Source organism: Sinohyriopsis cumingii, chromosome 4 (genome assembly GCF_028554795.1).
Source record: "Sinohyriopsis cumingii isolate HCF-2022 chromosome 4, ASM2855479v2, whole genome shotgun sequence".
Lineage (NCBI taxonomy): Eukaryota > Metazoa > Mollusca > Bivalvia > Unionida > Unionidae > Sinohyriopsis > Sinohyriopsis cumingii.
Window position 1 is genome coordinate 96,774,530 of NC_142964.1, and position 27,736 is coordinate 96,802,265.

Sequence of the window (27,736 nt, forward strand, 5' to 3'; positions counted from 1 at the left end):
TGATCCTCTGCTATTTATTATAGCATCATCTGGTCTGTTATTTTCCGTTTTAATCAAAGATTTAAACAAAGAATCTAGCATAATTATGTGTTAATAATTGTGCTTCACACAAGCTCGAACGCTACATTGCAAAGTAAACTTTAGAAGCTACAGCTACCATAAGTATCAATATAAATGAGTTTTTATTTATTTCGTGGTTAGTATTGCCTTTTGGTTTTTAATCATATTTAAATTGTCATGTGTTATTTGAAGGTCCAAGTATTTTATCCTATTATCTGAATTTTACTGTGTCTGCTCTTTTGCCTTTAGAATTGTCTGCCTTGAAGTCGCATATTGTTCATCAGACTTTATTCTTTTCTACATTAAATTGATGGCATGATTTCATCCTACTTTAAATAAGTTCTTTGATTTATGTCGATGGTTCTTAATCGAACTCTTCTATCAATTCCAAAATGAGAGAGGAAAATTATTCTAAAAATAGACTACAACTACATTCGTGGATACTCAACTGGAACTATTGTTTCCTGATTCCATAAGCGTTCATTTTGTGGCAAACGCCGATGCCCTAGTTGTTTTTATACATACGGCGCCTAGACTGTGAAGAAACAAGCAGATAGAATCGGGTAGAATCAAGTTCAGTACCCGAATTTAGTTCTGGTCTATTTTTAGAACATCTTTTCCTCTCTCGTTTCGTTGGTGATAGAAGAGTTAGATTAATGCATTTTTGGTATAGATTTAAAGGTAGTTGTTCATTCTTGAGCATGAACGGCGTTTGGGGGTGGCAAGTGGGGCGACAGCCCCAGGCCCCGCTGTTGAGGGGGCCCCGCGCTTCAGGCCTAAGGTCGTCCTTATCAGTTTGTCAAGCTATATTCTCCGGAAAATTGGAAACGCTGATACAGGCCGCACGTAATGCACGCAGAGTTACGAAGTCAACTTAGTATTCGTGCGCCAAATCGCGAAAGTTGATCTAGTCTTGACATTATCAGTGTTTGCATTAGCATACCAATCGATATATCGATACCCTGGCCCCGCGCGGTCATGGTCGGCCCTAGGCCCCGCGTACTCCTAACACCACCTCTGTTCTTGAGAATATGAGCTCAGGGTGTGGTTTTCCTTGTGTATTTCGGCGACAGTGCACACACAGTAATAAAGCCTTGGTGATGATCCGGAAGTGAAATCTCTGTTCTGTTTACATGCTGCTCAGTTGACGGATCTGCCTCTCAAATAAATGCAGGTCAGCCTTTGACAAGAACTAAACCGTCATCTTTGAAGGTATTTTAAATTAACATATGATTTGTATTGATTGTCAATCAGTGGAAAGGTCAGTATTGAGAAACAAATGTAGAGAACATATAGTAAAATCAATTGTGTTCGATGTCCAGATGTACCTACTTTCAAGAGAATTGACCTTACGCGAGAAGGTAGATCTCTCCGCCTACCGAACACGTGACTTGACAACCTCTTAACCTCCGAATAACATTCTGTGAAAATGGCGGGAGTGATAACAGCATATGTACGTCGAGGAGAGCAGACGCACTTTGGGTGCGCTCTAAACCAAAGAGGATTAACCGCCTGAGCTGTGTTCTATGCGCTGCACACATACTCTCTGAAGGTACTTTTCAGATAATTATTATTTTGTTTTCTCAACTTTTGTTTCATGTTCTTTTTTCAAATTTTAGTGTGTCAAACCCTTTTCATGCATTGTGTTACTTGCTTTGAGCAACCTGCACATACTTTTTCACACATTAACGCCTTATTTTTTCAAATGTTTGCTTTTTTGTCTTATATTAGTTTCAATAGTGATTTGAGACCAACAATTTCGTCAGTTACAATTACGTGTTACAATTATTTGAAAATTCCATTTTCTGTAGGTTGAACTAAGTCACTTAACCTACCTTATTTGAATTTTTTGTTTGCTTTACCATTGTTTATTGCATGTAAGGCAATAAGCGTACTAAATTATCTAGAAACAGTGTGAAACCAACCATATCTAATCAGTAGACAGCGTGAGATATACTAAATACTTTCACCTAGAAAATAGGAATGGCTTACGCGACGAAACATATTGGAACTAAGTTAAGTACCTATTTAGGACAGAAATCGAGGGGAGCGGGCTAGCTCAAAGACTTGTTGCCTACCACCCTCAAGGATGTCAATTATTAGACTTCGGTGAAGTGACCCAATGTCCAAGGCAGATAGAAATTCTGATGACATTGAAGACAAAATAAATAGGCACCAATTGCATTGATGGTCTACAAAATGGGGGAGTAAATAAATACATGATTTACCCCAAAGATTATGACACGCCAATACTGAAGGACAATGAACTAGAGGTCAAAGGGGTGAAGGCTATGTTTTCAGTGGCTCCCCCAATAACAAGAGAGGTTGAGGCCAAAGTGACAGATTTATTTATCTCAGGCCTTCCTTTAGAAGTAGACACAAACGAAGTAATAAACAAGATAGAGAACAAACTAAACACAAAAGTGAGGTCATCAAAAATGGGGATTTCAGAACGTAAAGACGAGGGTTAGGATCATCACAATTCTAAGAGAAGGCGCCAAAAGAATCCCAGCCTATTTATATGTCTTATGTTTTCTCCTTAAGACTTGGTACATAGGCTGTGAGATGGATAGGTTATTCCCTAGATGTAAACAGACTGGACATGCGGAAAAAGACTAATCTGTCTGCAGCAACAACCTATGCTTCTAAGGCGGGGGAAAAAATAAACTTGAATGTAGAAGAAAATGAAGAACTACAAACACAGATAGGAAATCTCCTAACAGCCATACGACAAGAAACACCTCAAACAACCCAACCACCTCAAACAATTAGCAATGGCACAAAAGATACAGAGACAAACATACAGAAAACACGGGAAAGTAATGTACAAGTACAAGAAAATGAAATGACGGAAGATGCCTCATTACAAAATATGGGATGGGTGAATTTCCTCACTCCAATTAAGATGGGGAGGGCGGAACATACTCAAAATGAAAATCAAGGAAATCTACTAGAAAAAAAGATCTTTACTACCTCCTTTACACGAGACAGGAGAAGAAAGAGGCAATTCAGGAGATATAGAAATAACTCCAATGGATGAGGGACAAATAGACCTAATGAATCTGAAACCCCTTACTTCCACACCAATTATTCTGAAACCCCTCGCCAGAACACCAATCCCAAAATTGAGGATCAAAAAGAGGAAAAAGGTAGAATCCACCTATAGTCCTTCCCTTGGGGAGGAAGACTCAGTTCTGGGAAAGGACCAAACCTCCACTACCGAAAATACACCAGAGGAAGAAAAAAAAACAGATTGTTAAAAAGAAAATAAAGAAAATCGAACAAATTGGAACCGACAAAACAACAGACATGGAAACGGGAATGGACAGTGAAATGGAACAGGAACAGGAATCAGATAGTGAAATTGAGAATTATGAATTTGAGTCGGGAACTAAACCAGAAACCATAAATGAACTACCAGATAAATTAAATCAATCAGAGGGCCGGTGCACCCAGACTTAACAGATAACTCTTGAATATAACTATTAACAAAATGGGAAAGAAAAAAAATAAGTATAAAGCGATTCAGCAACCTGGTTGGAAGGAAGGAAAAATGGAGGGTACGAACTTCCGTATAGCTTCCGTAAATACAAATGGGATAAATGATGATAAAGTTAAGAACTTCATAAAACTAACTGAATACGATATAATATTTGAACAAGAAACTCATAATAAACTAACCAAAGAAATTCAAATACAACAATTAAACACATAGCTAAAGGAAAAGCGCCAGGTGGAGATGGACTCGCCGCGGAATTATATCAAAGATTCCAGGGTGAGTTATCGCCGATCCTAGAAATACTATACAACACTATTTTCTTATAAAATGATACAATGACAAAAACTATGAGGAATGGTATTATAACTATTATGTACAAAGAGAAGGGAGACAAAGAAGATCTTAAAAATTGGAGGCCCATCTCCCTCCTAAATCTTAATTTTAAGTAGGATCTTATCGAATCGAGCAAAAGAGGGAATAGGGAAAATCTTAAACATAAATCAAACTTGTGGTGGAAAGGGTAGAGATATTCAAAACAGCATTCTAAATATAAGAGCAATAATTGATTACATAAATGAAACAGGTGAGAAAGGTGTTATGGTACTTTTCGACCAAGAAAAAGCTTTCGATAGATTAGAACACAACTATACACAAAAAGTTTTAGAACAATTTGGATTTGGAAAAAAAAAATTCAAAGGTGGAGCGAAATCCTGTACAAAAAGATAACCTCAAAAGTACAGATATATGGCGCTATCACGAAAGAATTTGACATACAAAGATCGCTGTGAGGCAAGGCTGCCCACTGTCTATGCTATCATATGTAATAGCGATTGAAATCTTAAACAATAGGATAAGAAACAAGGAAGAAATTGAAGGGATAAAAATCCCCAACTTAAGCTATGAGTTCAAAATGCTCTAGCATGCAGATGATTGCACCAGCTTTATAAGAGATACCAGATCCTACCAATGCCTAGTAGAAGAATTTGAAAAATTTGGCAAAGCATCTGGATCTAAGATAAACCATGATAAAACAGAAATATAAAAAATAGGCAACTGATTGTTGTTTTTGTAGGGTTTAACGCCATTTTTAGGCAACTGCTCAAGTGACCACCCGGGACTCCCACCACACCTAGTGAAAAAGAGGGTAAAAGCACCAGGAGTTTACTTGGGGAAAAATGATGGTGAAGAAAACTATAAGAGTATGCTGAGGAAAATAAAGGAAAATATAAACATTTGGGCACAAACGCCATTATGCATAATGGAGAGGGCCCAAGTGGCCAAAACATACTTCTACTCGAACATGAACTACATCATGAAATCAGTAGATATAGAAAATAAAGTATTGAATAAAATAGATAATGAAATAATAAACTTTATATTGGGCTTTAAAACACACTTTATAATAAAGAAAAATCTGCACAGATCAAACGGAAGAGGGGAGTTAGCACTACCAAGCCCACTACTACTAAAATGCGCAAATATACTGAACAGATTCAAAACGATAAATGTAGAACCAAAGACTCCATGGGTAGCCATATATATATATATATATATATATATATATATATATATATATATATACTGGTTTGGTTTTAGCCTACAAAACAGACCAGATATATACAAAAATAATCAATTAATGAAAGAAACTGGAGGTACCCGGAAAATTTAAGAATATTAAAGTTCTCATAATTAAATTAAGAGAAGAAAGGATTCGTGGAATAAAAAGAAAGAAGAAACATAACTGGATAAGGGAGGAAATCACTAAAAACATTAGATGTAAAATAGAACAAGAAAACTGGAGGGTTAATTGGCCAAGAATGTAGGGGGACTGGTCCCAAATCAAATCACTAAAATTACAAAGCCTAACTTTTAAATACCTTCACAATGCATGGCTAACTGGGGATGTTGCATTAAGGAGACATGATAAAATCAATACCAAATTGCCCTCTGCGTGCAAAAGAGCTTATTTTACTAAAAACCATGTAATCACACAATGAAAAAAGAAAAGACCAAAGAATACAATTAATTATAGAGATCTGCAAAGAGACCGGTACCGGAAGAATAACATACTCTTCCATGATGGAGATTTTGACAAAAGCACAATTTTCAAGGTCATTGAATACATAATTGAGATCACGATGGCATGCAGGCAAATAATACAAATAAACAAGTAGGCTTAATAAATCTATGTATAACTTGTATGGAGGGGGTGTTGAGACACCATGAGGGGTGGGTGGGAGGGGAAGCTTTGGTTTGCTATCTATTATGAGTGTGCTACTGCCAGTGTGCGGGCCAGAGCCCCCACCTCATCCCTCAACTCAGACATGTGTTCTCACTCTCTTTAAGCATCCAAATGATCAAATTAAGAGCCAGTTTAAATCCCGTCGGTAATATCTCAAATGTTAAAATTACTGAAATAAAGAAAAGGAATGGGATGGGGATGGGAGGGGAGCTTCGGTTTGCTACCCATTAATGGTGTGCCACCGCCGGTGTGCACGCTGGAGCACTCACCCCATCCCTTAACCCGGACCTAAATTAAATTGTGCTTAAGTTTTATTAGGGTTAAGAAAAGAAACCAATGGATAGGACAGGGAATCTATGTGGGGGAAAGTACGAGGCAAAGACGTCATGGGGTTATGTCACATGGCGCTACGCGAAGTGAACAGGCCCATGAAATAGTCTGGGAAAAACACCCCACGTAGAAAACTAGCAGACCATACAGAAAAATAGGGGAATATGCTAGTTGGCAACTAATAATCTTCTATACCTTTCCTATCTAACTATATAGCTCCCTTACTGTATAGTTCTTCTCCCTCCTATAGAAATTTCTTTAAACCCTTTTGGATCTTTTGGTTAATAGATTAAATAATAAATAGGCGGCCAAACTCGAGTCGGGAGAAATACAATTAAATAAAGAAAGTGTGGACCCCGACTCGAGCACAGCCGGACTCATACTAGAATTTAACTAATGCGAGGAACGACACATACAAACACGCATATAAAACAATAGGTTTATCTTTTTAATGACAAACCTGTAGTACACCGTTCACTCGCCGGAATTCAAAAATATTAATAAAAATTTTAAATATCTAAATTTTATAAAACTTATCAAAGTGATCTGTGATATCCAAATAAAATTATATATTAAGACAACTGGGATGAATTGAAAAAGTCGTTCTGTCCCTACACAAAAATTATATAGCACACTCACAATATAGCATATATACACATAGCACACACGGGACGTAGCAGACCTCTAGCCAAGGTCAACCAAGAACTCAGGGGAGGGATTTCGAGTGAGGTGATAGAAACCGAACTCTGATGAACAACCCTATAGATAACACTAGGACATAAATACCCCATCAAAAATTTCTTGTAATTTTTTTTTGTTGATCAAAATTCTTTTTGAAAAAAGATAAACAGGCAACATACCTGGTGGAAACAACAACACATAAAACACTTTTTTTTGGATAAGTGGGGGGTGGGGCATCTGTCTGGTGCCCCCCAAAAAAGAAGGGTGATAACACAGATATATACCAGACGAAATTGGTGAGCAATATTTGCCATATGAAACAATACTGAGACAGAGACAGAAAGTGAGAGCATTTAGTAAAGGCTCTTACGTTGATGATGTGAAGTTTTCTCGTATCGGGAATGAAAAAAATCAAGTAAAATTCAGAATATTTAAGTGTCAGCACAAAAGCGAAGAACCGCATAAAACTATCATGGCAATTGATACTTCATAGAAACAACTGAAGCTCTATGCAGCTGTAAAACAGGGTAAGTATCAGAACCCTTTCGACTGTATATTTTCATATGAAGGCTGCTTTTTAAACAGGAGTATCTTGTGTATTCTGGTTTTGGTGATAATGTGTCTGTATTATAGATCAGCTGATCCAGTGCTATATGCATGTATGATGAGAACATGTACACTACTGTACAATCTGTACTGTAAAGACCTGTGTAGTATGTAGAGTTGCAGATTTGTTTAGCATTTGGCAAATAAATGTTTCAATTTCACTGATACATATATTAAAAGTTATTCTTACTATTGCTGAAGTGGTAAAATTACAAAAGCATCAATTAGACTGAAATAGACAATGTATATAGTTTTTTTTAATGTATAAAATGATCTTCATGGCTATGCCCCGTTTTTTATCTGTGTGCCTTCGATTTCATTTTGTCGGACTAGCAGATTCATTTTTTTTTATTGGTACGTTTTCAGAGTATCTGGTCAGTGTGCCAATGTTCTTGCTCTTTTAATGACCTTCAGAGACTGGATTTTGGAAGGATTTAAAGACATACATGCACAACCATCATGTACAAGTTTTTCTCACCCATGCGACAGAGAAATCTGCTTGTTTTGCTAACCTTACTTTTCCTGTCTCAGTCTAGTCATCTCAGACCAATCGTCTCAGTCAAGGTGTCCACGCGCCACAGGCTACTTTATCAAGGGACGTAACCATAGTTGTCTTATGCTTGGTCTGATGGAGTTATTTTCGGATCAAACAAACGCTAACACTTTGGGACATTTAACAAAGTAATTTTATGGAGTAGAGAGAAAAATAACTTACAAAAAGAAGATCTAGAAAGAAAACGACAAATATAAGACAAAAAGAAAATGGACTACAAGCTAGGAAACATATTGACTCTTAAAAGTAGGAGAGCAAAAATCGTAAATGTTTACCACCCACTGCGTACCTATTCCATGAATACAGTACGCTTTTTGGACGATGGAAATTTTGCAAATTATGCAAAACATGAACTAGTAATTTCAGAAAATTCACCACTGCATGAGTCAGGTGATCTTTCCTGTCTTTTTGATGACTGGGAAACAAGTGAAATAAATGTGTCTCTGAAACCGAACCAACTTCCGTTGGAGAAAATAACAAAATCAGGAGTGGAAATAAAAAACACTGAAACGGTCAAAGAGAGTAGATTTACAGAAGTGGACGAACAATTTGTCAAAAATTTTGTTTCAGAGCAAGAAAATATGAATACCAAACGCAAGACATTGGGACACATAAAACTGCTAGAAGAATATCTTGAGAAAAACAACGAGACGCGCCCTATACATCAAGTGCCGGCACCTGCCCATAACATCATTGTCTCAAGATTTTTCCTTTCAATTCGTCAGAATGATGGACGTGAATACGAGCCTACAACATTGAGAAGTAAAATGAGGGCATACATACTGACTGATAACACACAACTAAATTTGAAGAACAATGTATGAGCAAATAAAATGATGCATAGCGCAACTGATATAAGTTCAGTTTGTTTGAAACATAAATTAATTTTTAAATGAGTGCAAGAATGAATAAGTAATTACCCAAACAAATATTATGTAAAGAACAAGAAGTGTGTTCATAGTTTTAAAAGGTAAATTACCTTATAAATTAAAGAACTTGACTGATGAATCAATTTAGGCCCTCGCCAACATGGATGACAAATGATAATAAAAACACAGAGAGAGACAGAGACAGAGAGATTTGTTACCCTAGGTACATGGCTTTTTATAAGTAATTATTATTTATTATTAGGTATGATGGGAAGTTTTGAACGATACCTGAGATGAAACAGATACAACTGCAGCTTGGTTTACGGCCCTGAATTTTACCAAGCAAGAGAGGCCCTAAAAAGTAAACAGAATGATTTGATGAAGAAAGAAAAAGGAAACAAACCCAAAACTGCTGATGCCGTAACTGATGATGACATAAAAAAAACTGTATAAATACTCGCTTTTGGGCCCCAGCACACCGACAAGTTTACTGAACACTTTATGGTTTAATAATACTTTGCACTTTGGGGTAAGGGGAGGGGGAGAAGAACACAGAAACAAAGTGGGAGACATATCAATAAAGCAAGATTGCGAACTTAACCTGGAATATTTAGAGTTTAACGAGAGACAGACGAAGACAGGAGAGGACATAAAAAGCACGAGAAATGAAAAGCCAAGAATGTACGTTAACCTTCTATTTCCAGATAGATGCCCGGTAACTATCTACAAATGTTTCATGAACAAACGTCCAATTGATTTTGGTAACCCTGACCATCCATTTTACCTTGCCCCCGTAACTTACATGCATGCAACTGGGCTAAATGAGCAATGGTTTTTACATGCACCAGTTGGTACCCGAAAGCTTAACTCGCTAATAAAGAAAATGGCTTTGAAAGTAAACTTGCCCGATTTGGCTTCTAAACGCATTACAAACTCTAGCGTGAGAAAATATCAATGTCAGAAACTAATAGAAAACAATGTTCCAGACACCCAGACTATACACATCACTGGCCACAAAAATCCCAACTCTCTCAACAACTACATAAAACTTAGTAATAGCCAGAAATGTGTTATGTCAAGCATCCTTTCTTCTAATTTTGTTAAACATCCCCATTGTGCCCCAGTTAAATCAAACATGTGCATACAATCTTTGAGGACAAATAATGCACTTACCAGCCAGAGGGAATAATTTATCAATCCACACGTTATTCCACAAACAAATTTCCCTGTAGCAAATTCTTCCACTACTAGTAAAATCACTTGCTATATTTCCAAGACAGAGAATATAAATTTTCCAAGAAATCTCGAACATGAAACTTCATCACATGGCTATCAGCTAGGGTCTGTATTTGGAGGGTCTTTGATACAGGGTGGTAATTTTACAATCAATATTAATTACAACACAAGTCACAAACAGTTTCACCACCTCCAAAAAGGAGAGTTATATAAGATAGTGACTCTGATCTCTAATTATCCGTGAATAACCCAAACACGGACACTCATGCTACATGTAACTTTTCGTTATAACAATACAGTAGCGGTGTGGACCCAGTGTTGTTTCATTCGGTACAATATAATTTTCTAAATTGGAACTGATGAAAATGAAACAATGTTAACTATTTTGTGTTAATTTCATATAACATCCATATATAAATGTGATAATACGTCAATACTATGCACAGTTTTATGTTGTTATTTTTTTGGCTCGCGCGTAGAAACGGTGTACTTCGGATTACACGGTCACGCAACATTCCTCGTTAACATATTTGTATTAATGCACCGCATGTAAACATTTGCGCGTGAACTGCGTTGCACAAGTGAGAAGATAATGTTTAATTTAAAGGAAATTATTGGGTGAGAAAAAGAATCTACGTTGGGGTTTGGGCCGAGACAAGGAAATCCCAGTCGCGGGTTTATATTATATGTCTCCCCACTCCGGCAATCCTCGTGGGGAGACATAATATAAACCATTGACTGTGATTTCCTTGTCTCGGCCCAAACCCCAACATAGATTCTATATGCCTCAGCAATGGGACAACCGAGAGGTGCAAAGATACAAGCTGAATCAGACTTGACTATGGTCATCGCCAAACCAAGGAACATAAACAGGAAGCGGAAGCCACTAGGTTATAAAACATGTTTTTACATTTGTTGTTTGTTGGTGCATATAAAACTTGTATAAGCAACAGAAATTAAAAATGCTTGTACATTTTTTATATATTTTATAATAATTATACAAGGATAAATCTTTCCTTCAGTCAAAAACATGATTGTGTCAATACATTTAAGCAATTATTTACAATGCTGAATATACATTTTTTGTGCTTTAATTATAGGAAGATACAACTGCGGGAAATAGACATAACATTTCTACAAGGTCTAAAGGTTTGTCCATTGTCACATCTTATTGCTTCTCCTGATCATACAATACAGACAGAACAGGGTCCACATAATATAGGCAGTCATGTAAGTTCTTGTTCTTTCTGCTTTATATCCATGTGTCAGTCTTGAATGAGTAATGGCATAAGCCAGTGAAGAAACATCAGCAAAACCAAGCTGATTCACACATGCAAATAAACACAAGTCCAGTGTATTGTCGATAAGTTTAAACGTTTAGCCCTTGAGATTGCTCGTTCCACACGGACACGTTGTGTGGCAATTTTCTTAGTCACTGCTACATCTGCTGCTGACTTCTGAACATCAAATGGTGCAAATGTGGGTATTATGAGTTTTAGCCCAAGTTCTTCAAATTCATCTTGAATTTTAAAAAAACGTTATCTACCATCACACTTTCACCTGTTTTCAGTTTTCCACGTCCAGCAACTGTTGCAGTAATGGTAGCAAACCACACTGTGTAGTAATTTCTTTGTCTCTGGTGGCCTAGTGGTTAGAGCGTCCGCCTCAGATGCAGGAGGTCGTGGGTTCGATCCCTGGCCGAGTCATACCAAAGACTTACAAAAATGGTACTAACAGCTGCCTCGCTTGGCGCTCAGCATTAAGAGGTTAGTGTTAGGACTGGTCGGCCCGGTGTCAGGATAATGTGACTGGATGGGACATCATGCTACATGTCTTATGTATCATGCCCCAGTTACAAGACATCACTATAAACTGCCACATTGCAGACATCGTAGCGATATTACTGAAAAATTATTAAAGCTACGTTAAAAATCCAAATCACATCACTTTGTCTGAAATTGAGCCGGAAAACAACATAGATATAAAAATGAGAGATCCTCTTGGATCAATTCCAACAAGGCCTTTAATGGTTGTTGCTGACTTGGAGTCAGCATAACACCGATTCTGACTTCTCAGGGCACTAGGCCTTTCCACTTTGAGTTCAGTACCATCTAAAGTTACAAAGGTTGTTGAAAGGTCCTCCTTGAATATCACTGGCATTTGTTGCAGCAACACGTCTCTGTCAGGCCAGATAGGAACTGATCCAAACCTGTAAAACATATTGATCCATGCCCGGAAAGTGGCACCTACATCCTGTCGTGATACATCGAACAAATTGGCTAAATGTTTGACGTCAAAATTCAAGCGTAACTTAATTAGTGTCAGCAGCAGTTGATCTTCCAAAGGCATGTTCTGAATGCTGGTTATAGTCCTTGGGAAGGTAAGAGGTGTTTCAAATTCATCTGGCACAAGGAATTTAAAAATGTTCATAAATTGTTCATAAATAAATCCGGTATAGTATTTAAAGTTATCTTTCACAAGGCTATCCTTCACTGTTGCTACTGTACATTTATGCAATGTTAGCTCCCTTAGACGTGTTTTCTCTTGTTTTTGCTCCACTCTTGTACTTTCACGCCTCAGTTCTTCATTATTAAGTACTTGCTGAGCAAGTTTCTCTGTCAATGCTCTGTTCTCTGCGGCCAAAGCAAGGAGATCCAATGTTAATACACCTAAAAGTTTGCTAATTCAGATATTATTTGATAGATAAGAAAATTTGTACAATCTAAATTTAAAATTTGCTTAGTCATTTATGCCAGTTATTCAACTATTCACTTTCAGGCCCCATTAATAAAAGCTGTAGAAGTTCCAGAAAAAAAGCATACAGACTGCGGAGATCTGGACTTTCCCACACAAAAAATATTAAGATACCTTCTTCTGTGTTGGAAAACACTGACAAGTGGTATAATCTAGCTTTGTCGGAGGAAGAAGCCATATCAATAGAAAGGAACACAAGGGATCAGAATGTTTGTAACTAGTGGTACGAGGAGAGAGAAAACAATAACTGCATCCAGCTTTGGAAGATTTATGCTAAGAAAAGCGTGTATGACAGATAAATTCTTGAAAAGTATTTTTAAGCCAAAGCCATTTAAATCAGCTGCCACAAGTTATGGTATTTCCAGTAAAAAAGTGGCAAAAGCTATGTACATGAAGAAGACAAATAATCATGTACATGACTGTGGGTTCATTGTGAACCTTTTATTTCCATTCTTGGGTGCATCACCAGATGGAAAAATATGTGAAGGTGGGCAGTCTGGAGTTCAGGAAGTAAAGTGTCTATTTTCTATACAGGACTGGACTATTGCTGATGACTTAGAGTCATATGAGAAGAAGGACACACTATTTCTTGAGAAGACTGGAAGAGAAATTGTACTCAAAAGGAATCATACTCACTGGTTTCAAGTGCAAGGCCAGTTGTTAGTCACTGATTTTAGTGATCTTGTCAGATTTTGACTGGACCTCCACATACCGATGATTTTGCCAGATACAAAGGTGATGGTGGGAATTTTGGAGAAGTTGTGTTCTGCATTCGCTTTTCATGCGTTTAAGAAATGAAACAAACATAAATAAATAACATGTACCAAGATTATAGTTTTCCTGTAAAGTGGCATATTTCTGCAGACTGACATTATTCTCTTGACTTAAATCAGCAAAAGCCAGAAGTAGTTCTGCATTTTCTTCTGAACTGAAATAACAAGGGCTTTGCTTTCATTGATTCAAATAAAGTGCTAAAATTCTGATTGTATTCTTTATTGTAATAATATGAATAATGGTAATAATGATCTTTTTTTTATTAAAAAAGTTGACAATGTCCTGAACTAATCTACATCGCAGGCCTCTTAAAAAGGAACACAGTTTTAATAGTATGCATATAGACATACCTGTATACACACAGCAAAATGCATATAAACATACATGTATACACACAGCAGAATGCATATAGACATACATGTATACACACAGCAGTATGCATATAGACATACCTGTATACACACAGCAGACTGCATATAGATCTATTCACTTTTTTCCTTCCTCTCTTCCACCCACTGACACTCCTCCAAACATATAAAGTCACATGGTCAACGTATATAGTATGCAGTAGTGATTACAATTACATTTTTTTCATCCTCACTGAAATGCAAATGCTTCATGAACTCTCTCTCTCTCTCTCTCTCTCTCTCTTTGATATACTAAGCATCAATTTATTTTCCATAATAATTTGCAACTTACACGTTGTTTACATTGGATAGAATTTTTCACCTTTTTCTCGGTGGAGGCCTTGCAGGTGTGTATCGTGTGAGTATTGCATCCGCCTGTATTGGTGGGTCAGGGTGGGCTCTCCATCAGGGAAATGCTGAAAAGATGTATGTGTGCTTTATTTGAGTAAATCAGTAAACATATTTATCTAAAAGGAAATTTACTTCAAGAGTATCTCGTATACTCCCTGCCAACAGTTAGATGACTACAAATACAGTGTTGCTGAAGTGTCTAAAAGATCCAGACAATGATGCATTATTTATGGGACAAACCAACCTTAAATGTTAATGTTCAAACATTAAAATCATGCACGATATAGTGCTTGCTCCACACACGATCGATTTTCTGTTGTTTTTTTTTTAAGGTTTTATTTTCTTTATATTAAATTAACGAGAGGACATGCTTTTTACAAACATAACGACTGTCAGAAATGCAAAGCCCCCATTGAGACATCTTCACCCTTATGAATCGAAAAATTGCCGAACCGTTGCGAAATTTGTAAGTATATACAATAGCCGGGTCGATATCGACTGAAGCAGCTTGTCGGAGGAAAAAAGTACGTAAATAGTGCCTGGAGGTGTGTATAATAGCGCTCGCTGATTGGTTAATCGAGCAGAATGATTGACAAGTGGCGATAGGTCAAGTGAGCCAGCAAATATGGCAGCAATTAAATGCGAGGACTTGAGAGAGGTAGGTATTTCCATAACATTTATTGCCATATGAAAAAAAATGGACTTTTTTTACTCAAGTGAGTATAAATCAGTTCGTAAATGACATTGCAGCATTCATATCACCTGTGATTTCGTTTATCTACAAGACGCGCACTGTCTAGGCAGGATATTCATGTAACTGTAAAATTGATTCAAGTCCAGACGTTGGTAGAACGGGGGAGGTAGTGGTGGACTTTGCCAGCTGACGTTTGAACCTTTCAATCCGCTTTGTTTTCATTTGCTTATTAGCACACACACACACACACACACACACACACACACACACACACACACATCATCTATATGTTAGTTTAGTTAATTAAATACTGGGTTAGAATTAAAACTCTTTAAATATGTTACGAATACAGCATATAACCGCTATGTATTTCAAGGGAATCGAATGATAATATTAATTTGGTACACTCCTTAACAAATATACTTTAAACATATTCTGGGTTGGGTGATGTTTTGGATCTTTCCTGACTCGGTGAATTGCTCCAGTTTATTCCAATTTTTTTGGACAGAGGGTTATAGATGCCTTCCTACAGACTGGAATTATAAATTACATAATTCAGGTACACTGTCTCTATATAAACTGCCTCAAAGACTATTTCGAATTCTTGTGTAACTATACACATAAATAAGCTTAGACAACACTCCGAGTGATTTTACATAATGAAATTGTGATTTGTGGAAAAAACATAAATTGATAAAAGTGAAAGATATTGAATGTTATGTGGCAACCATGATATTGAAGACGAGAATCGTTTTCTTTTAGTGTGTCCGGTATATACTAACTGACGTGTAAATTTAGTTTAGAACGAACACACTCTCCTTCCCAGCTCATGATGATTACATTTCCTGAGTTTCCTTTTAAAGTTGCAAACATCTGGATAGCCACGCAATGATTTTGTAGTATGTAAACAACAAACATGATTATAAAAAATAAACTATCGAATTAGGCGATTATTCATAATGTTTCTGTGCCCATGTCTTCGTCAATGATGCTATATTCGCCTTTTTCATTAAAATTTGTATCGGTACAGTTTATGTTGCACATATTTTGTGAAACTTAACCAAGTGTGAATTGTCCGATTTTCACGTGTCTCATATGTGGTCGGGATATTTGGATTGAAAACGATAGGAACCGTCGTGAAATAAATGTGATTATGACATCTGAGAATTGCACGTGAAACATATGTACCTACACATTTATACTACACATAGGATCCAAACTGAACTGTGTTATAGTCATTTGATGTGCTTCTCACCCCCACCTCACACCATCTAAGCATGCATGGCTTTTACATGCGAAAACTATTAATCAATTGCCCTATGTAATTAAACACATATTTAAAATTAATTTTCTCACGATATGCAATCCCACATTCGTAAAACATTAATTTTACATTATGATTCAATCCGGAAACTGAAACAAAAAGTTTATACTAAAAACTAAATAGATGCGCAACATATATAACTGAAACGATTTTCATCTATAAAGGGAATCAAAACGAAATCCTTGTGCAGATGTACCATATACAATGATTCCAGGCACATACATTACAAACATTGCACAGATGTACTCAACAGCAAGGTTCAAGGCACAAACAGATCCGAAATCCTTGTACAGATGTGCTCAACAGCAAGATTCCAGGCAGAAACAGATATGACATTATTGTACAGACGTGCTCAACAGCAAAATTCCAGGAAGAAACAGATATGATATTATTGTACAGAGGTACTCAATAGCAAGATTCCAGGCACAGAGAGATTTGAAATTCTTGCACAGGGAGATATGAAGTTATTGTACAGATGTACTCAGGAAGATTCCAGGCACAGAGAGATATGAAATTTTTGTACAGATGTACTCAAAAGCAAGATTCCAGACACAAACATATATGAAATTCTTGTACAGATATACTCAACCTCAAGATTCAAAGCACAGAGAGATAAGAAATTTTTATACATATATATTCACTATCAAGATTGCAGCAGAGACATAACGAAGTGTTGTGACATAAATAAGATAATACACTAATACACACAACTTTGAACCCAGTTGAACTAGGTTTTAGTGACCTGGATACAATCAGCTGATTTCTCGCAAATGTCAGGCAATGTTACAGTTATCACGGACGATAAACGGTCATAGAGGATCTAAAATGGGTAATGATATAATACGTAATTTATGAAACGAGTTGAATAATGTCCAACTTTTGCGCGCCTTGGCGAGCAAAAGTTGGACATTATTCAAAGTGTTTCATAAATTTAATATTAGATCATTACCCATTTTAGATTCTTTTTATCACATAGATTTTATTTCAATGGAAATTATTTAGACAGGAAGAAGAACGAATAATTTCGTTCATTCTGACATAATGTGCACCTTTCACTTGTTGTGCATAAAATATAGTCCCAAACAAAGTTGAACTTGTACTTTTTTACAAACTATAATTCAAAAAAAAGTTTCCATCCGAACAAACAGACCATTTTGTAACGAAAAAATAAATTTTTCCAAACAGAATGATCAATGCGATGTGATGCCACATTGTGAGATACGGTCCCCAGCATGACAGGACATAGTACACAATTAATTTTACTGTATGTTCTCTACATTTGTTTCTCAGTACTGACCTTTCCACTGTGTGACAATCAATGCAAATCATATGTTAATCTAAAATACCTTCAAAGATGACTTCACGGTGAAGTTCTTGTCAAAGGTTGACCTGCTCTTTTTTTAGATCATTGACTGTCAACATAACAGCATGTAACCAGAACACGTATTTCACTTCCGGATCATCACCAAGGTCTTATTACTCACAGTGCACTGTCGCCAAAATACATACAGACAACAACATCCTGAGCTCATATTATCAAGAATAAACAGTTACCTTTAAATCCCTACCAAAAATGCATAAATAAAACTCTTCTATCACCACCAAAATGAGAGAGGAAAAAATGTTCTAAAAATAGACTAGAACTACATTCCTGGGTACTGAACTGGAAGTATTAATTGTGATGTAATTCCAGCAGGCCTAGAGCACATGTTTACCCTAGAATGTCCCTTTCAGAACAAAACATTACATTGTTGCGATTTTCATGTGAAATAGGATTAGTGGATGCAGAACTTCCCACGTTTACTGCAAAGCATTTGTTACCGGATATTTGCAGTATTTGACAGGAACAATAGACTGCACGGAAGACGTAAACAAATTTATTTTTAAGACGGATTTGCATCCCATATACACTGCGCAAAGATCAGCTGTGGTTGGATAAAGTTCTGTCAGTTAAGAGACTCATTTATGTCCAAATTCTTCTGTGAACAGAGGTGAGTTTATTTACTTCTGTAAGTTAACATTTAAACCACGCTTGTATATACGGTGGATTCTATATCTATGTTACAGATATACCAACCCTCACCCACCCCGCCATCAAATAAGCAATACCCTTAGTTTTACGTCTTATTTTTGTTCTTGTTTTTCAGTTTTGCGCCATTTTTCTCATTATTATATTGTTATTTATGACATAACAACTGTGTGGGTAACATATCCGTATTCAGACATCCGAAATACTATTTCCTCAATTTCCTTTCGCGAGATTTGTTCAAAAATGGCCGCCAAAAATGTTCATTTAAAACAAAATATTCCAAAAGGCGGGTTAAAAAATTTCGCACGATCCCAGCCAATCATTAAAGAAGATACTGCACAATAATTTCATGGGCTTATTTGGACCAATCAGAATCACATAGTGATATTTTAACATGTGGTAATATCAAAAATATGAAACTGCACATACTATAGGAAAACTATACCTGCTATGTGATAAAATAATATATCACACTGAAATATGAACGTGATACCACATACATTAAAAATAACATGGCATTTAAAGTGTTGGTATAAAGCAAATTGATATACCAATACAATTCAGGTTCAGTGTACAAGAAGCTAACCGTGTTTGTAGTGCACTACTTTCTTCATAAAAAAAACATATTTCATGTTTAAATCATGAGTGCGTCTTATATTGATTTAATAAATGTGAATAAAAATAGAATTTCAAAAGAAAAATCGTAGAACTGTATTTTGTGGCGGGCACACTGGCGGGATGTGAGGAGTTTCACTCCTTTGGTCAATATACAGTTACCAGGAGCATATCGTAACTCCGTTCAAAGTGCAAATGTGTGTATTTGTATGTGATATATATATATATATATATATATACATATATATATATATATATATATATATATATATATATATATATATATATATATATATATATATATATATATATATATATATATATATATATATATACCCCCATACACATACATACATAAATACATACCATCACACATTGTTAATGGTGCAATATACTATAGTTTCCCGATGTCTCGAGCTGAACAAACTATTCGATTCACAAAACAAGCACTCAGCAAAAAAGCCAAGATAAATCCTTGACTCCTTCACGTTTCAATGATGGGGAAAAGATAAGCAACGGATAAAAAAGCGAAAACGAAATGAAGAAATAACTGATAAACGGTGTTCAAACGAGTGAACTATGTATCTTTTGTATATTGCCATCAGCCCAAGAAAGTTGTACACATAAAAGAAGGGATTGCCGTGCATATCACGTAGAGAACCAACTGTTTTTAACTAATTCCAAAGGACGGAAACCAAGTGTGCCGAAAAATTAATGCCATTTGCAACATGTACAAAATAAATTATATCATGGAAAATTTATGTATGATGGTACAAAAAAATATACCAAGGGCATGATGGTACAAAGAAAATTTACCAAGGGCATGGTGCAGCCGGTTTAAGGAATTGAGTGATAATAATAATAATAATAATAATACATGTAAAGAGTTACGGAATTGGTACTGCGTAAATAGCATGTCAAATACTGCTTATGTATTTTAAATAATGATTGTAGGTTCTATAGGACTGCATTAGGAAGATTTCACATATTCTTTAAGCCGAACTACCCATGAGTTTTCAATTGTAGTATATAGTATTGTTCCTTACGTATGATTTTTATATCGGTCCATCACAGGTTAGATCAATTGGTAGCATCTTGAGGGACTTGACTGAATACCCAGTCGAGTTGTAGTGGTTGGCGAGTTTCGCGTTGATTTTGTTGCGAATGTGGCTCTTTTGGTTATTCGTTTGTTTTCTGAAAACAACGGGTTTGCCAACACATTGAGTGGCACAGATCTTGCATGTTAGAAGATAGATTACATTTTCGGTTCGAAATCCTAATTCTTATTCATACTGAAGCTAATTCCTGTCTTCAAACTTCCTAACCATTTGGTCTCGAGTATATGGTTGCAAATTAGGCAAGATTTGTCGTTGAATCTGATCTTTTTTTAAGTTGCATTGGAACGTATCAGATGGAGTTCAGATTTTAGGTCTGCGGTACCCAACCATAGGAAGGTCTTGAAATATGCCCTTCAGACTTTCCTGTGTTTTAGCCTGATACAAATTCATCAGAATGATATGTTGTAAATTGGGGGAATCTGGGTGAACTGTAACCACGAAGGGCACGTGTTTGTTTGTTTTCTTGGTTTTATAGTAGAAGAAGGCTCCTTTATCGAAGAGTATAGCTTCGTTAATAACCTCCTCGATGTACCTATTTAGGTACACCCTCTCCTTCTAAGGTGCCTCTTGAACTCTAAAAGTTAGCCTAATTAAAGCATATGCGTTTCTATTTTGTGCTAGGGGTGACAGCTGGTTGGAAGTAGATTATAGTGAGAGTTAGCTGGTATACAAAACAGGTCTATTTCTATGTTCCCCTCCAGTTGGACAGGTCACATTTGGTGACTCTGACATGAATATAATCATAGGATTGAAGTTATTGGCAAATTCAAAAAATATGTTGAAATTGTCGCTGCTCGTTTCAACCAACTTAGAGGTATATAGGGTGCATTAATGAGGAGATTTTATTCGAGTCTACCCGTGACAATTTTGACATACGAATTTGTTCGAGTCTACCCGTGACAATTTTGGCATACAAATTTGTTCGAGTCTACCCGTGACAGTTTTGGCATACGAATTTGTTCGAGTCTACCCGTGACAATTTTGGCATACAAATTTGATCGATTCTACCCGTGATAATTTTGGCATACAAATTTGTTCGAGTCTACCCGTGACAATTTTGACATACGAATTTGTTCGAGTCTACCCGTGACAATTTTGGCATACAAATTTGTTCGAATCTACCCGTGACAATTTTGGCATACAAATTTGATCGATTCTACCCGTGATAATTTTGGCATACAAATTTGATCAAAGTGTTGAATACAAAATTGTTAAATTAAGAATATGTGAAGAGTTTAACAAAAATAATATGTAGGCCGGGAGGGATCAGGTCGACTGTCTCATAACATAATAATCATAGAGGAAAAACTAATAAATAAAAATTAAATATGTGCTTGAAGAAATATAATACTTGTATATGTTTGAAAGTAGATCTGCAATCAGAGTATATATTCCCTTGATGTATCTGTATTCTGTAAGATCAAACTCCACTAACAAAAATATCACTTGCATCAAAAGACATTTGAAATGATGGACTGAAATTTGGAGCTGAAAGAACTGGTGCACTCTTGAGTATGGCTTTTGAACTTATCACAAGCCTTGAGACACTTTTCAGACTAATGAAACTTGGTTTTCCTACTTAACAAATTGGTCAGAGGTTCAACAATTATGGAAAAATTGGAGCAAAATTACTGTCACATCCCCCGTACAGTATTTTGACTATTACGGCAGAAAGGTGGACATTTAAATTCTGAATTACTCACGAGTAACCAGTCAGCAATGCCGACCGCCTTAATACATTAACAACTCAAATTAAAATATATAACAATTTAATCAATATCAATAATAAATAAAACAATTAAAGTAACTTATGGATATAAATCTTCAAATTGTACTTCACTCATCAATTAATACATTCATTTACTTGTTAACAAATGCCTTTCTTTATTTCATCACATGTGAGCTAACATCATAATGTGGGAGAATCTCCTTTCCGTGAGTAATCCCTTGTACTCATCTGCATTCGTTTCTCTCTTCTTCTGTTCTCCCTTCTTCTCTCATGCATTCTTCCTGTGCTACGTCGTGTACCCTTTCCTTCCACACTCCTGTACTAATCGTTAAACTTTCTCTCTGAACTTTCTGGAAGTTCAGCGCTGTCTCTTACGTGCACACACGGAGCTTCCTATAGAAGCTTCCTATTTATTTCCCATTTCGATTGCTCAACTGTTCTTTACTAGTCTCGTGATCTTGTTCATGTCCCACAGTGAGTGATTGTCGTTCGCCACCCTCATTAGAATAAAGAGAATGAGTTATAAATTTGGGGTCATTGTAATCAATACTTTTTTTTTATTGATTCATACCAGGAGCATAAGTGACTTCATCAAAAGCCTGACCAATACATGTGCCAGCTAAAGGAGTAATTTTCTGACCAACATCATTCTCCAGAGCTTTCTTTGCTCTAGTAATAAATCCGGTAGAAATCAAGGATTAATAGGATTGACTTTCGTAGCCATACAAGGCTTGTCAGTTACAAGTAGATTAACCACAACGTTATCTCCAGCTAGGTCATTGCCTAAAAATAAAAGAATACCCTCGACTGGTAAAGACTAACTGCTCCAACTGTCATGGGTACTGAGACTAAGTCTGATTACAAATTTACACAATGGTTAGGGGCATTAACAAAGCCGTACTTTACTCCCTGAATAAGAACATTTCATTTGAAGAAGTCAAAGTACCTGATAATAAAAGAATCTGAGAAGCTCCTGTGTCCCTTAAAATTGTAATATGAATAGGATTGGCAGAGTCACTAATAAGTGATATAGAACCTTTCGATATGAATGATTCATAATTCTCCATAATAAAATCAAAATGGGCTTTATTAGACCCAACAAATGTACTGCTTTCAATACATGACCGTGACACTGGCCTCTTAAAACTAAGAGCATCTGGAATAGGTCTGTATTGATTATATTGTTTATATTTTCAATCTGTAGCAAACGGAAATAGCATGCATTGTCTTCTTGCAATAGGTACATGAAGGAAGGGAGAACGATTTCTGATCCGTTGTATCAGAAACTTGACTCCAAAAAATTGTTGTTGTTATTGTTGTTGTTGTTGTTGTTGTAGGGTTGACGCTATTTTTCAACACACGATAGGCTATACATGGCGGCCAGTATTAATGGTGGAGAAAGAACCCGGGAAAACCCCAGAAAGAACCACCGACCCACGAGAAGCTACTGTCAAGCTTTCTCACATACCCACATTAGCCGAATCCGAGATCGAACCCACGCAGACAGAGGTGAGATGGCAGTGATCCGTAACGGAGAGCGCTTTAGACCACTCGGCCAGTCGCCCCCCCCCCCAAAAAAAAAAAACTGTGCCTGACTGAGATTTGTATCCGCTCGTAAAAGACAGTAAACTGCTGAGTGGAAGGTTTACTTACAAAAGAACCTTTGTGAGTCAATGAATAATCGTCAGCTGTTCGCGCAGCCTCTTCCAACGTTTCCACCTTTTTCATCAAGATAGATGTTGATTTAACTATGGTTGGAATTCTTGAACTCTTCCACTAATATAAATTGTATGAGGTTATCATAAGCTGTGTCAACCTTTTTAGACGAGCACCAACTATCAAACTGTCGTGCTTTTTCCATGCAAAATTTACACAGGTTTGGTCAGTTGATTTTGTACAGTTCGTAAAGCCTTGTCGATATGCCTCGGGTACCAACTCACAATCCCTCGTTCCTTATCGACATCATTATCAGCACTCTTTTGTACTGACAGTGTGACATAAATATCGCGAGCTCTGACAATGAGTACACTTTGTAATAATAAAGTCTAGTGCTCTCTTGGCATCTCAAATTTTCTGCAATTTTCTAAATATGAAGAAAATACTGATCTACTCCTTTTTCTTGAAAAGGGGGTACTACCTTGATATTACTGATACCATTATACTGTGAATTTGTGTGTAAGTTGTGGAAAGCTTTTCACTTGCCAGTTCTAACTTGTTTAATCTAAACCGAAATTCCATTTCTTCCTCTTCTCTATGCATCTGTATTTCCATTTCTTTTTTTCCTCTTAGCATCCTTATTTCCCTCGCTTCTTTTCTCTTTGCATTTGTATTAGCCTGTCTTCTATATCTCCCTCTCATTCTCTCTCTCTCTCTCTCTCTCTTTCTCTCTCTCTCTCTCTCTCTCTCTCTCTCTCTCTCTCTCTCTCTCTCCTATTTCTCCAATTTCATTTGTCTCGCTTTTTTCTCTTTCTGAAGCTGAAGTTTTCTTAACTCTGTTTCCATCTTCTTTTTAGCTATAATTCTGTTTTCAAAGATTCTAAACCCTCCTCTGTACGATTTCAATTAAAGTTCTCCACTTTATGTGACACGTTAAGGCTTGCTAGCTTACTATAGATTTCTTAAATATGTGAAATAAACATTGAACTTAGAAAATCCCTAGATACAGTTGCTTTAAATTTGTAGAACAAGGTTTATTGAAATATTTTAGACACATTCGTATTCCGTACAAGAACTCCCAATTTGCTATTACGACTCTATAAAAATAAGACAAGGTCCATTGCTAATGTTATAATAAAGAACATGGGCTATATCAGATAGACAAGGATTTCCATTGGGAATATCAATGACATAGGCTCAGATTACGACAAACATTTTTATTTCCATTGATAATGATCCTGATATTTAACCCTACTCATTAACTATGTATTATTTGTTGAAAATAAAAAGGTTACTGGTCAGTTAAACAATGAACTTGATTTTGGACAAGGACAAGTTCAAAATACAATTATAAATCTTATAAAATCATGGAGAAAAAGAACAACAAATACAAATTAAATATACATAATCATATGCATGAGAATATGAGATGAAACTGTAACATAAATATCTATTCTGAGTTTGCGTGCGAACGGACGGATTTAAAATATAAGTTCTACATATTTACTTCTTCTAATAAATACGTTAACGTTTGTGGTATTTAGTTGCTCACTAAATGTGTATGTATAAATATTTTTTAGATACTTCTTCCTTTGATATTTTTATCTTATAGCAGGAAATATTGATATTGAAAAACACAGCAAGATTGAACATGTATATCACGTAGTAATATAAATAAATTCTGAAATTGCATATACCCGCAGTCCAAAATGCAACATTGTTATGCATTTTTAATTTGCATTGTTTGTTAGTTTTTTAAATTTTCTTTTTATTTCATTATATGCTATTGGAATGTTTCATTGTATGTTGCACTTACACTTGTCCAAAATCAAGTATATTTTCTACTTGACCTTAATAATTGATTTTCTTGTTTTATTGTGTAAACAACTATTACATAGCTAAAATGTTCTCTAGGTGTGTGTGTTTAATATCAAGATCATTATTAATAGAAGTAAACATGTTTATTTGGGTCTGGGTCAAGGTTTTTGGAATTCTTCTCATACTTAACTAGTGTACCTGACACTAGTCCAGATTATGTATTATAGTTTTAGTAACAGACTTTCTAATAACAAGCAACATTTTATGTTTTAAATACTGAGAACTTTCTTAAGGTTATTTTCCATTATGTAAGGGCTTTTGTTTTAGAAAATGCTAATTGTGATATGAGGTCAAGTGGAAGTCTATATAATCAAGTTAATGGAAAGATTATTCATTCGTGCTTTAACATCTAGCAGAATCAATTTTGTATTATTTTTCTGTCCAGAAGCTCATTTTGGCTGGAATTTATTTCTTGAAATTATTTAATTCACCGATTTATTTCTCTGGAAATACAGAGTGCTCATAAACATTAATATTCTTATGACAGAGACATAAAGTGATCCAGGCCACCACATGCACATCAACACTTTCAACGTTGGTCTTATTTTGGATTTCCACTAAAGTTTCAATGTTATATTATTAGGACTTGTGTCTGTAATTCTATGATTATTTAATTTGCAATACTTTAAGTTCTTTTTTTATTTTCACTTCTTGTTCTAGGAAAATTAATTATTTTTTTTTAATTTTACAAAGCTTGTTGCTTTTCACTCTTTTCTGTTACTATTTTAAGATCATTGACTGGTAACAACATATATTGGAAGTCTACCCATCTCTCCATCAAATACAACATATATATGAAGCCTCCACCCGTTTTTGTATTAAATAATAAAAATGTGCCATTGTTTCTTACGACTGGATTATACCAAAATCCCCAGATATCACATCCATATAACAATATCGACAAAACATTATTTAAAAAAACCGCTGCAATTGTAAGTCATATACTAAAATATTATATATATATATATATATATTTATATTTATTTATTTATTTATTTTGCATTGGACAAGCAGGGCGATTTTAGCCTATGTTGTGATTGTCACTTTTAAAATGAACCATCGTGTTTAAAAAGCAAGAAACCTTAAATATAAACACTGTTTAACTATTCTCAATGGTCTGTTACCAAGTATCAAAAGAAACGGTGACATTGTCTTGAATGGAATAGTAATTTTCCTTTTCTTCTCAACATTGACTTTTAATCTACAATTTCAATAATATTTATAGAATTCCGTCAAAGTTTTCTTAAGATGTTTCTCATTATCTGCAAAAATAATAGTATCGTCAGAACAAAGGATAATAAATTGTTTAAACTGCAGTAAAATATATTGTTCTCATATTCAAAATCTACACAATTACAATCTTTTCTTAGCGAAACCTCTTCAAAATCATTAACACATAAATAACGAAACTAGATTGATGAGAGATTTTCACGTTGCCTTATTTCACACAAGCATACAAATACAGAAAATTTCGGGTTGATCTACGCATATGACTTAATTGTACCATACATATATCTAATTACATTCAGCAATTTACTTTTAACGTTATTTCGAACAATTTTTTTCTCCAAACCCCTGCCCTCCCAATAGCGTCACTAATTGTTTGGTCACTCTACATCCAATGTCATTTACTTTCTCGAAATCGACCCATGTACACAATTTTTACAGCTTTTAAAATTTATAAAAGGGAATGTAAAGAAAAATGTTATCTAAAGCGGAATAACCTTTTTTAATATCAGGCTGATTTTGGATTAAATTACTGGTCGACCCTGTATTATCCCTAAGCATTGCCTCTAAGGCAAAGGAAAGCAATTTTCGAAAACAACTCAATAGTGTAAGAGGTCAATATTGGGAATGAATATTTGTATCATATTTATTTTTACATATTGGATATATTAATCCAATAATCCAATATAATGCACTGGTCTAACAAAGGGTATAAAAAGAAATATATTAATGTAGAAAATAATATTCAGTTCAATTTATATACTATTTTTATATTGTCTTGTACGCGTAGCTTTATTACTTTGTACACTTTAGGATTACCTTGTGTGCTTTTTCAACAGTAATTGATCTATTTAATATATCATATTCACCATATAATGTTGCAGTAGAATCGTCATTTTTGTTTGGATCAATGATAATTACTCCTGTCCCTTCTACATTCCTTACCAAACAATTTATATTGTATGTCTCTAACTTCATTATATATTTCTCCAGAGCTAAATGTTTGATCGTACCCTACTTTAAATAAATCGGCAGTCATACCATTTCCGGGTCAGAAGAAACAACAACTCGATTCAGCTCCCGATTCATTATTGATTATACCAT